We start from the raw sequence: 12575 nt of genomic DNA on the forward strand, positions 1-12575 counted from the left end.
GGGGCCAGGATGTAGAGCTAATACAGCTGTTAGCTCTACACCTGGTCTGGGATTGAGCCCATCCAGGAACCAAGCGGCGGAGCAAGAAGGGCGCGGTAACATTCCAAATTCTATTGGCGACTGCATTTTCACCTTTGGATTGAGATCTTCCAGCCAAAGTGCTGGGGGAGTTTTGGATCAACACAGTATACAATGGCTAGAGTTCAATCCTTTCAGAGCTTGAGAGTCTGGGTGACACAGATGCACCATCTACAAGTATTTATTGGCATACCTACTACATGTCAGGCACTGATTTCAGCACTGGGAATACAGCAACGAAAAACATTCCTGCTCTTTTAAAACTTACAACCTAGTAGGGAGGCAAATAGCCAATAAATCTATCTCAGAAGGTGACGAAGATTAAAAACAAAAGTAAAGCAGAATGAGGGCACAGAGAGGGATGGGGGCTACATGGGGCTTTATTTTTTACAGAGAGGCCTAGGAAGTCCTCTCTGTGATGATGTCACTTGAGTAGAGGCTGGAGTGATAGGGCCACTGAGCGATGAGGGCATTGGGGGGAAGGGCATTCTGGGCAGAGGGGACAGTCAGTGCACAGGTCCTGTGGCAGGAGTGTATCTGGCATGGATGAGGCACAGCAAAGAGGCTGGCGTGACCCGAGCAGAGTGAGCGAGGGCAGGGAGACAGGATTTAAAGTTAGAAAGGTGTGGGATTCAGATTGCAGAGGGCTTTGAGGGCTGTTACAAGATCCTAGCTTTTATTTTGAGATGGAGGGCTTCTGGGGTGGCGGATGAACAGAGGAGAGACAAGATCCAACGTACATTTTAGGTAGGCTGAAAAATGCACCCCTAAGACGTCTACAGCCGATCTCCAAACCGTCAGTATGGTTAAAAGAACTTTGCAGATGTGATGAAGGTCAAAGTCCCTGAGATGGAGAGATTACCCACTGGCATAACCACAGGTGTCCTTATTAGAGGGAAGCAAAGGAGATGCTGGTCCAGAGGAGGAGGGGAGGTGATGGCAGAAGCAAGATGTGGAGAGACGCGAGCCGAGGTGGGCAGTCTCCAGAAGCTTAGACAGGGCAAGGACTGGATTCTCTCTGAAGCCACTAGAAGAAACCAACCCTGCTGATGTCTTGACCTTATTCAGTGAATCTGATTTTGGGCTTTGAGCCTCCGAAGCTGTAAGAGAATAAATGTATGTTGTTTTAGACCATCAGGTTTGCCTTAATTTGTTACAGCAGCCATAAGAAACTAATACAGATCCCTCCAGCTCCTCTGCAGAAAATAAGCTAAAATTAGTCTTGGGAAGAAGCAGAAAGACCAGTCGGGAGGCTTTTCAACCATCCCCCAGAAAGGCAAGGGGGAGGGTGTGAAAAGGCAGCACGGAGGGTGTGAAAAGGTGGTGGAAAATAGCTGGATTCTGACTCCATGTTGAAGGTAGAGCCGAGGAGAATCAGATACAGGGGGGCCAAGGAAAATCAAAGATGGTCTTAAGGTTTTTGGCCAGAGTAACTGGCAGAGCAGGTGCTGTTTCCTGAGATGGGGAGGGGCAGGTTTGAAGAGGGTGGGGGCAAAATCAAGAAATCAGCCTTGTGCGTATCAAGTGTGAGCTGCTAATTAAACCACCAAGCAGGACATCCAGGAGATCATCAAATACGTGAGTCCATTTCTGGGGCGAGGTCCAGGATAGCGACATAAATGTGGGGGTCTTCAATCCAAGTTCTTGCTCTCTGCCTGAGACAAGGGTGCACTTTTCACTGAAGATGGGCTTTGGGCAGTGGTCCTAAAGAGCTTCATTCATCCGATGACTGCCCTGCTCCAGGCCCTTTGCACATGATGTCATCTGTCCCCACCAAGCCTTTGAGGCACTGTTATCACAATCCGTGTGCTACAGATGCAGACATGGAGGCTCAGCAATGCGACGTGAACTACGTGAATGGCCCACAGTCATCAGGGAGGAAGGGGCAGAGCTGAGATTTGAACCCAGGTCTGCAGGGACACCAGGGAATCTTCAAGGGTTAAGCTGGAGACTGGCCGCTTAAATTCCTCCCACTACAGTCTGGGAAGGTGAATGCCATTATTTCCAAACTGTGTTGGCAGCATGATACCCCTTGCAAAGGGAGCCAGGCTTGGAGTGTTTGCCAGGAACCACCAGGAGGAAAAGAGAAGTTGCATGGCCAAAAAACCTTGAACTTGCTGAAGCCCTGATATTTCTGTAACTTTTGCCTTAGGCATCCCAAAAATTGATCACTCAGGAGAAACTGAGGCAGCATATCAGCCTTGTGCTCCCCGAAAGCTGGGCCCAGGTCAGCTCCATCTCTGCCGTCCTCCTGGCACTTAACATGCAGTCCCTTACCTGCAGGAGGTGAAGGGCTTGGTTCTATGGAGCCGCTTGTACTATATTTGGGAAGGGGAGTTGGTCCTCCAGCCCTTCTCTTCTTTGTCCCCTGGTACCCTCAGTCTTTGGGCCTTGCCAACTGTCAGGCTGCTGCACACACCGGCACTCTGATGTCCTCACACCTGAGCAGAGTAAGCCAACAGCATGTGCGAGTAGCTTCAGGCAGAGTGGTGGGTGGGAAGTACAACGAGAACTTCACTATCCAGATCCCGTGTCTTGGACAGATGCATGAGCCGCGGCTATCCACTGAGGATGCCTGTCATCTCCTCCAAGAGCTGAGCTGCCGCCCAGCCTCTGACAGCTAGAAAGAACCTTTTGTTTCTTCTGTGCCTGGAGGAAGGCCTTGTGTTGTCTGTTTGTTCAACGAATAGACTCTGCCTGATTGTGGGCCATTAATAAATGCATCTGTTTGGATTTCACAAGTATATTTGAATTCCCAAGTCTTCCATGGCATACTAGGAAGCAAACACAGCCAACACTTTCAGAACTAATACCCAGCAGGAGATGTGAAGGATTAAACTGGAAACCACCAGAATGGAAGTATGCAGAGAAAGCACCTGGCACATAGCGAGGACCTGTTGTGTGTTGGGTGAGGTGGGTAGAGCTGGGCTGCGGACTCAGACAGATTGTGGTTCCAAACCTGTATCTGCCATTGACCAGCGGTGTGACTGTGCAAGGGACTGGCCTGCCTAAGCCTCGGTTTCTTTGTGTGCAGCTGAGAATTTCAACCCCTAATTGCATGGATTGTGTGGTATAACATGTGTAGAGTGGCCACACCATTGCCTCATTTATTCCTTACTCTCTAAGGCCAGTATTAGGCATCACCATTTTGCAGATGAGAACACTGAGTCTCGGAGAGGAAATCAACTGCCCCAAGTCCTACAGCCAGGAATGCTCTGTTGGGTTACAAAGTCACTGCTGACTGCTAGTCTCTGCCTTGGACTAGCCGGTTAGCTCTTCAGTCCTCGTCAACCTACACAGGGACTGGAGCTGTGGGATGATCTTGCCTAGGCCTTGTTATGGGCCAGGCGGGTGGCTGCTGGTGGGCTGGGTTAGGGACTGCGTGGCCTTCCCCTGGAACCCAGGACTTTCCCAAAGGGCGGCTTTGAGCCTGACGGCAGCTCGGCCAATTGTTTCAACACGGCCTGTCTGCTCTCAGCTTCCTGGTCGCAGTTTGAATGGCTCGGTTCCTCCTGATACTGGGCGCCTGCTGGGGGCTTCTCGCCTGCCTCTGGGACGGCCCATCCTGGTGGATGTGGATTTCCATGTATGGACTCAATACGGCTCTTCCCTGACCCTGGGCTGACTGCACACGATGTCTTTTTTTTTTTCTTCCTCTCCTGTAGCTTCCTGGGAGATGGCCTGTTTGATTTTTACAGGAGCTGTCACTGTAATGAAACTTCCTTGAGTTCTGTGTGGAGCCTGACTCAGGCTTTGTCCCGGAAGGAAGGTGAAGTAGTGTCTCATTTCTGCCTCTCACTTGCTGAATGAGCAACTTACACGAGGGGGTTTTGCACTTGCCCCCCCACCGCCTCAGTTTCCTCCTCTGCAACACAAGCACAAGGAAACTCAAAGGAGCCAATGAGATAACATTAACTTCATGTTTGCTAGGAGGACAGAGATGGCCTGCACACAGGCCGGCACGGCGAAGGGCACATCCGTGGGTGAGCGTGAACCCCAGGAGGGCAGGGCCTGGGTTGGCCTTGCTCTCGGCTGTGTCCACAGTGCCCAGGACACTTCTGAGCTCCTCATGCGGCTCGGGGAATGTGTGCTGAATGAATAGTTCTTGCCGTCACCTGTCTCTAGGGGCTTCCACTTAGAGCTTCATAGTCTCAGGAGAGCGCCATGAGAGAAGGCGGCTGGAACAGTTCACAGGCAGAGATGCTGCGAGGAGGAAAGGGTGTAATTAAATCGCTGTTTAAGGAGCAGCTTGTCTGCATGCTGGCAGCATCCCTGCCTGGGTCTGGGTGCACATGGCAGGGAGCGGGGCAAAGACCTGGTGCCCCCTCCGTGCCGGGTGCCGCGCGAGGCAATTCGTACAACTTAACTCATTGAACGCTTTCAAGCATTCCTCACAGGTGGGAGGTCATCCGAGTTTTGCTAATTAAGAAATTGAGGTTCAGGACGGGAAGTGACTGGTCCAAGGTCACACAGCAAAGAGGAGGGGGGCCACGAAGCCCGATAAAGTCCCCGAAGAGTGTGTCTTTACGTTTCTTCCCATTGGCCTCTCCTCCCTTTGGGGAAACACCTTCCTCTGCTCCATGACCCAGGCTTGGCCACTCAGAGGGCCACCTCTCTGGAGGCTGGGGAAGAGGGCTCTATCTGCCGGGGTGGCTGAGCTGGCACAGTGGGGTCTGGGGTGCTGCTGCCAGCCATCTTGCCCCTGTGGGGAGGGCCTCCTGAGACTGGAGCCACACAGAGGCACAGCCACACGCAGAGAGACCCTTCCCGACAACGTGGTAGAGGCTCTGAGGCCAGCTCTGCCCTTGGGCTTTTCGGTCTTGGGAGCCAATAAAGACCCATTTGGGCTAAAGCTAGCTGGAGTTGGGCTTCTGCCACTGGCAACCAAAACAGTCCTGGCTTGTGTCATCTGGGGTGGGAGACCGGATAAGCTCTGTGAGCTGAAAAACGTGGAGGCCATGGCCTCATGTGCTGGACTGGAGAGGGGCTTCCTCGGTGGGAAAGGATTTGAACCGTGCCTCCAAGATCTAGGGGAATCCAACCAACACAAATGGCGCTGGCTTTGGTTCTCTCTCTCATTGGGGCAGAATCTGTCATGGACAGTTGGGTGAGAGTCTTTTCCTTGACTGACCGTCAAGCCCACCAAGGTAACACCCTATGAGTAGACTCACTCAGAGCTTTGGGATATAAAATTACGTCTTTCTTCTCGGCATGAGCTGAGGACTCCGTCAACCTGCCGGCTTCCTCCTGCCTCTGCCTGCCCGGCACTGCCTTGCTCTTTGAGAAGAGACTGGGCAAGCTGACTTCCCTTGTGACTGGGCCCCCGAGTCCCCAACAGGGAGATCTGATATCCGGGAAGACCCTGCATTCCCGGCCTTTCCTTCCCAGGGTCCCCAGCCAAGAGCAGGGAGAGTGAGTAACAGCTCGGAACACCCCGGCCAATACCAGGGCTCACTCCTGCCAGGGAGAGCTTGCTCCCTGGAGCCCAGGAAACGCCAGGGCAGCATTCTTGGCCAGCAACCTTCCCCTCTACCCCTCCAGGCTTCCCTCATTCTTCAGCCCCTCCTTCCCCCTCACTCAGAGGCCAGAGCAGCGGTTCTCAGAGTGTGGTCCCTGCACCAGCGGCATCAGTGTCATCCACATACTTGTCAGAAATGCAACATTCCAGCCCCCATGCCAGACCCAGTGTAATAATTTGCTAGGGCTGCCGTAACAAAGCCCTGTAGTTCGGGCGGCTTAAACAGCAGAGACTTATTTTCTCTTTGTTCTGGAGGTTACAAGTATGAGACCAAGGTGCTGCCCGGGTTGGTTTCTCCCTCCCTCCCTCCCTCCCTCCCTTCCTCCCTCCCTCCCTTCCTTCCTTCCTTCCTTCCTTCCTTCCTTTCTTTCTTTCTTCCTCTCTCTCTGTTTCCTTCCTTCCTTCCTTCCTTCCTTCCTTCTTTCTTTCGAGACAGAGTCTCGCTCTGCCACCAGGCTGGAGTGTAGTGGCACGATCTTGGCTCACTACAACCTCTGCTTCCTGGGTTCAAGAGATTCCCTTGCCTCAGCCTCCCAAGTAGCTGGGACTACAGGTGTGAGCCACCATGCCCGGCTAATTTTTTGTGTGTGTATTTAGTAGAGACGGGGTTTCACCGTGTTGGCCAGGATGGTCTCGATATCCTGACCTTGTGATCCGCCCACCTTGTCCTTCCAAAGTGCTGGGATTACAGGCGTGAGCCACCGCACCCAGCCTAGGTTGGTTTCTTCTGAGGCCTCTCTGCTTGGCCTGCAGATGGCCACCTTCCTGCTGTGTCTCAGGTGGTCATCCCTCTGTGTCTTGTGGCTGTGTCCTGATCTCCTCTTCTTATAAGGACACCAGTCATACTGGATTAGGACCCACCCCAGGGCTTTCATTATACCTCATTTACTTCTTTAAAGGCCCTATCTCCAAATACAATCACATTCTGAGGTACTGGAGGTTAGGGCTTCAACAAGTGAATTTTTTAGGGGGGATGCAATTCAGCCCATAACACCTACTGAATCAGAAACCCTGGGGTGGGACCTGGCAGTCTGTGTTGTAAGGAACCTCTGGTGATTTTACTACCTGCTCAAGTATGAAAACCACTGGACTGGAGTTTAGATCACCGATGAGGTAACGCCCTGTGCTAGTCACCGAATCAGTCAACAAATGGTGTTAGCTCCTGATTGATGGGTGCTGGGTCACACATAAAACTGCCCCCAGCCTCGTCCTCCTGGAGGGCACACACAGTTTGGACAGGGGGACAGAGGCAACAATTGATTTTAAACATTCCGTTAAATGATTACAAGAGAGACCAGGGCTGGAAGATGCTCAGGGTGCCCTGGAGCAGAGGAGGCTTCTTGGAAGAAGCGAGGTGACTGCCTGGATCTGAAGGAAGAACGATGGTTACCAAGGTCGGAAGCAGTGGCTTCAGACAGCTGCCCCAGCCTAGGGATAGCATAGATCAGGAGCCTTGAATGTGACCCTGGGCACCCCAGGGAATGTGCACAGTAATTCCTTGGGGTGCAGGAAGAAATCATTACATTTTAAAAAATCTTGATACACATTCAATAAAAGGATCAAAATGAGGATCCACCGATGAGGATCAGTGGCTCTCGCTGGGTTCCTTGGGACCCTGGAATTCTGTGGAGATGCCCCACGGGGAGTGGTGGACTGAGCCTTTTTGTTTTCGTTTGCCTTATATGTCTATGTTTCACCTTGCCTTTCATTCATTTCAACTATTGAAGTATACTTTAAGTTTATGCAAGAAATATGTTAGCACAGAAGTACAGGTAGATACTTTTGAAGATAAAAAGCATACCAGTATTGGGGGTGTGCTGAAAATAGTTCTATGAATGTGGTGCTCGTCAACAAAATGTGGAGACCACTGCTATATATACACAAAGGCGAGGAGGCTGGAAAGAACCAGGAAGGCTGGTATGGCTGGAATCCACAATGGAGTGGGGCAGTACATTGACATGAGGCTGGAGGGGTATCTTAAGGGACAGTGGGGAGCCACTGAAGGTGCTTGAGCAGGAGAGGTGCTCCATATCAGATTTGTGGTTTTATTTCCATTTTTTTATTTTTGAGATGGAATTTTGCTCTTGTTGTCCAGGTTGGAGTGCAATGGCATGATCTTGGCTGACTGCAACCTCCACCTTCCGGGTTCAAGTGATTCTCCTGCCTCAGCTTACTGAGTAGCTGGGATTACAGGCATGCACCACCACACCTGGCTAATTTTCTGTATTTTTAGTAGAGACAGGGTTTCACCATGTTGGCCAGGCTGGTCTCGAACTCCTAACCTCAGGTGATCCACTCGCCTCGGCCTCCCAAAATGCTGGAATTACAGGTGTGAACCACTGTGCCCAGCCAGACTTGTGTTTTAAAAACAACAGTCTGGCTTCCCTGGGGAGGATGATGTGAAGGAGGCAAGGGCAGCTCCAACTTAGAACCTCTGTGCTCTTAGGGGTAGCAGTCTGGAGGGGTGGAGAAAGGATGTGTTCCGGAGCCCCTCGGCCTTGTTTCCAATTCCCTCTCTACTTCTTTTAGTTGTGTGACCTCATTTACAGTGTCCAACCTCTCTGTGCTTTGTTTCCTCCCCCTAAAAACAGGAGTTACTGCAGGGCTATAGTGAGGATGAAGCCACATCGTGCAAATCAAGGACTAAAAACAGAGCCCAGCACAGAGAAGGCGCTCTGTGTGTGTTCGCTGTTTTTACTGTTGTTATTGTTACTTCCGCAATTTGCCTGGGCCCTCCTCCAAGGCAGGAGACTTATCTGTCCATCCCGTGCCCTCAGCAGCCCAGGCTGCTCCTGGTAATGCTACCAACTCTCTGTGTGCCTTGGGGCAAGTCCCATCTCTATTTGGAGCCTCAGTTTCTCCTTATGCAAAATGAGGACCAAAATGAGGATCCACCAGTGAGGATCAGTGGCTCTCGCTGGGTTCCTTGGGGCCCTGGAGTTCTGTGGAGATGCCCCGGGGGAGTGGGGGACTGAGCATTTTCATTTTCATTTGTCTTATCTGTTTGGATCATGTATAAAATTTCATTTGAACAAAGAAATCCGTTGCTTCTAACAACCTTTTAAAAGCTTGAACACAAATGGATGAGCTGTTCCGTAAAGGTCGTCCAGGCCCAGAGTTGATGAATCTTGATGCAAAATCATAATGGGGTAGCGGCTTAAGTCGCCTGTTATAAATGTCTCCCTGGCACAGAGTTCGAGTTTCTCACGTATAATCCCTGCCCCCATTAGGCCCCGTAATGCCTGTGCACCAGGATGTATAATGCTTCTCCCCCTTCGACTGCCAGCTGGCCCTCAAGATTTATGTGTGGCTCCTGTTTATCCTCATGCAAACGCTGCCCGTCGGTTCCTTCCATCTTTCCTAATAAGTCATCTTCCTCGCCCTTGGTAATCTCTCTCACTTTTCCCTGGACCACCTCCAGCTGGCCTTCGTTTATGTAGCCGGCAGATGCCAGTCGGCAGCATCCAGGGGCTCCGTGTGAAAGGGGCCGCAGTTTAGTGGGGATATTTGAGCCGAGCTTAGGGCTGCAGATCTCAAACTTTGGTGAACATCAGAATCTCCTGGCGATGCAGTTTTCTAGGCTTCGGGTCTTCTGACCAGAGGCTGCCATGGAGTCCAGGAACCTGAATATTTAACGAACCGCATGTGGGCTTCTGAGGCAGCGTTCCTGAGAGTGTTCTGGGGCTAGGCCTCAGTGTTCTAGAGACAATGTCTTTAGATTAAGTTGCAAATCACTCCCCCTTTCACTCACATCCCTCCTCCATTCATTCATCCGGCCAGTCCGCAAGCCCTCACTGAGCACCCACCTATAGCCAGCGTTGCACTGAGAATAAAAAGATAAGCCAGACCCCGACTCTCCCCTTGCCAAATGCATGGTACAGTTTGGGAGCTTACAACTTTATGTCTAATAGAACGAGGCATGAAAGCAGCAGGTTAAAGAGGAGATGACCCAGGCTTTGGAATGAGACGGGCTGCTCACCAACTTACCGGCTGTGATGGTTAATACTGAGTGTCAACTTGATTGGATTGAAGAATACAAAGTATTATCCTCGGTGTGTCTGTAAGGGTGTTACCAGAGGAGATTAACATCTGAGTCAGTGGGCTGGGAAAGGCAGAGCCACCCTTAATCTGGGTGGGCACCATCTCATCAGCTGCCAGCATGGCTAGAATATAAGCAGGCAGAAAAATGTGAAAAGAGAGACTGGCTTAGCCTCCCAGCCTACACCTTTCTCCCATGCTGAATGCTTCCTGCCCTCGAACATCGGATGCCAAGTTCTTCAGTTTTGGAACTTGGACTGGCTCTCAGCCTGCAGACGGCCTACTGTGGGACCTTGTGATCATGTGAGTTAATACCTAATAAACTCCCCTTTATATGTGTATCTATTCCATTAGCTCTGTCCCTCTGGAGAACCCTGACTAATAAAGCGACCCTAGGAAAAAAAACCCTGACTAATAAGGCTTCCTCTGCCATGCTATTATTACAATGGTAATAATAACAGAATGCGCCGCTGGGGGTTATCAGGAAGATTAAACAGGGTCACGGATGGGAAGCTCTCGGCAGATGCCTGGCACATGGCAGTTTTCAATAAACAGTAGTAATTCCATTTTAGGTGGAATTTGCTTTCTTTCTTATTTTTATTTTTATTTTTATTTTTTTTCTTGAGATGGAGGCACGCTCTGTCGCCAGGCTGGAGTGCGGTGACGCGATCTCGGCTCACTGCAACCTCTGCCTCCCGGATTTTCCTGCCTCAGTCTCCCGAGCAGCTGGGACTACAGGTGTGTGCCATCATGCCTGGCTAGTTTTTGTATTTTTAGTAGACATGGAGTTTCAGGCTGGTCTTGATCTCCTGACCTCGTGATCCGCCTGCCTCGGCCTCCCAAAGTGCTGGATTACAGGCATGACCACTGCGCCTGGCTGGAATTTGCTTCGGTATTTAGTTTCCTCTTTAATCATCCAAGTCATCTCACTGTTAGAAAAAAAATTTCTATACTTTTTGCTTTTTGTATTTCTTTTCAGATCAAGGGTTCCTTTTCCTAGTATGTCTTGGGCTGGGGCGTGACTAATCCTTCTCTAAACAAGTCCATGGCCATGTCCTCTCTTGGGAGAGTGGCTGAGAGCTCAGGCCCTGGTGCCAGGTGGGTTTGAATCTGGTTTCAGCTGTGTGGCCATGGGCAAGCCACTTCACCTCTCTGAGCCTAAGGACAGTACCTACAGCACAGTACTGTTGAGATCTACAAAGCTTATCTAGGTACATATTCAGCAGTCGTAAACTATTAGCAACAACTCGTCATTCACTGAATAGGTATTTATTGAACACCTACAATCTGCCACACGTTGGACTTTACACCAGAGACAGCAGTTCATTCAAAAACACGCCCAACAACAGGTAAACAAATACAGACATAGATATGTCACAGTGCTGAGTACCATGAAGAAAAATAAAGCAGGGGAAGGGATAGAGTGCGATGGGGGCATGGGTGGGGGTATTTAACCAGGACGCTGTAGGAAGTCCTATTGCAAATGGGCTGTTTGAGCAGAGCCCTGAATGAAGGTGGGGAGAAGGCAAGCCTCTCTGTGATGTCTCCCGACCAGGGTCTGGTGGCGGGAGAGACTGGGACTGCAGCCCCGCATTGGCAGCGGGTCTTCCATGATGGGGTGCTCCTCCCAGTTCCCAGCCTCCCTCCTCCTGCTTCTGCTCCCTTTTGGCAACCTAAGAGGCTGTCCTTGGCCACGCTGCTCCCTGGGGCCAGGGTTGTCTCCCCAAGAAGGAACCCAGTCCCTGTGAAGCTCATGACAGTATTCCCTGGGAACACAAGCCGTGGAGACGCCCCAGGAGTTAACAAAGGCACTGAACTATTTAGCTTAATCTCTGACTTCTCTCTCTTGACCTCTCCTCCAACCAAGTAGATAAATGGCTGCGCTCTGTTCAGTGCTTGGCTCGGGTCACAATAAATCAGCTGGCTGCGTATGCGTGCATCCTCACCCTCCCGAGCCGAGACCAGCCTTCCTGTGATAAACCACCAGTATTTATTCCAGCCTGTCCTGCGTGTGTCCTGGAAACAGAAATAATTTGGGGTTGGGGTGTGTTTTCAGGTTCATGCTCTGCTCTTCTTATCCCCCAGAGTTTGACAGAGCTAAGCCAAGCCAGAGTTACGCTGACAGACAAAAATGACACAGGCTAAACCACAAACCCTGCAAAGGCTGCTGAGTTTCATCATCCCCGTCCCAAAGGCAAGCCCCTCTTCCCCTGAGTAAGGATACCTGATGTGCATCAGGGGACTCTCCAGACGCAGACAGGAACCAAGCCCCATCCTGCCCTAGAAGAGCCTGCAGGCCGGTGGGGAGGGCAGACAACTTTCACCCAGGACAGAAGTTGCTAAGGGAATAAAGAGACATCACATTTTCCTGAGTACTCACTATGCACCAGGAGTTGTTCCAAGCTCCCAATTAGCAGGAACGCATTTAAACCTCAGAGCAGCTCCACATGGTAGAGGTGTGTTCCCGTCCATAATACTGCACTGACACCACGCAGCCTGGGAAGGCCGTGGGAGCCAGACTGGGTATGACCCTGTGGCCTGGGGTCAGATGTCTGCAGCTTCCCAAAGAAGAACACACTTGATTGAGCCTTGTTGGGGTGAAGAAGCACCTGACAAGTGGAAAATTCTTCCAGGCAGAAGGATAAGTGTAGGCCACGAAAGGCACGTGTGGTCCTGTGGTGTACTCTCAACCACCCCAGGTCCTATTATCGTGCCCATTTTCAGAGATCAGTGAGGTTTAGCAAGTTGCCCAGGGACACACAGGAGACACTGTTCAGATTTCCACTCCTGGTCACCAACCACTGGGTCTACTGCCTCCAGACAATGCGGGTCACAGCGGCACATCATATGGGGCCTCCTGGTTCTCATCTCAGATGTCGAAGGCATGGCCCAGAACGTGCAGGGCCCTGAGATCTGTGCTCAACGGCTTGCACTGGAGGCT

The 12575-nt window shown here is 51.1% G+C and overlaps 1 protein-coding gene across 4 annotated transcripts in view; it reads left to right on the plus strand.

The window, feature by feature from the left end:
• RPL26L1 (ribosomal protein L26 like 1) overlaps positions 1 to 12575 on the plus strand; it is a 493737-nt gene that overhangs the window by 58297 nt on the left and 422865 nt on the right. The window contains exon 1 of one of the 4 annotated variants that reach the window (XM_078003987.1): positions 553 to 556. The exons of the other annotated variants lie outside the window; for them this stretch is intronic. The gene's annotated coding sequence lies outside the window, so the exon portion shown is untranslated. Of the gene's footprint in view, positions 1 to 552; positions 557 to 12575 lie in introns of those variants that run through there. 4 annotated transcript variants of the gene reach the window in all.

The sequence above is a fragment of the Macaca mulatta genome, chromosome 6 (assembly GCF_049350105.2).
Source record: "Macaca mulatta isolate MMU2019108-1 chromosome 6, T2T-MMU8v2.0, whole genome shotgun sequence".
In the NCBI taxonomy this organism is placed as follows: domain Eukaryota; kingdom Metazoa; phylum Chordata; class Mammalia; order Primates; family Cercopithecidae; genus Macaca; species Macaca mulatta.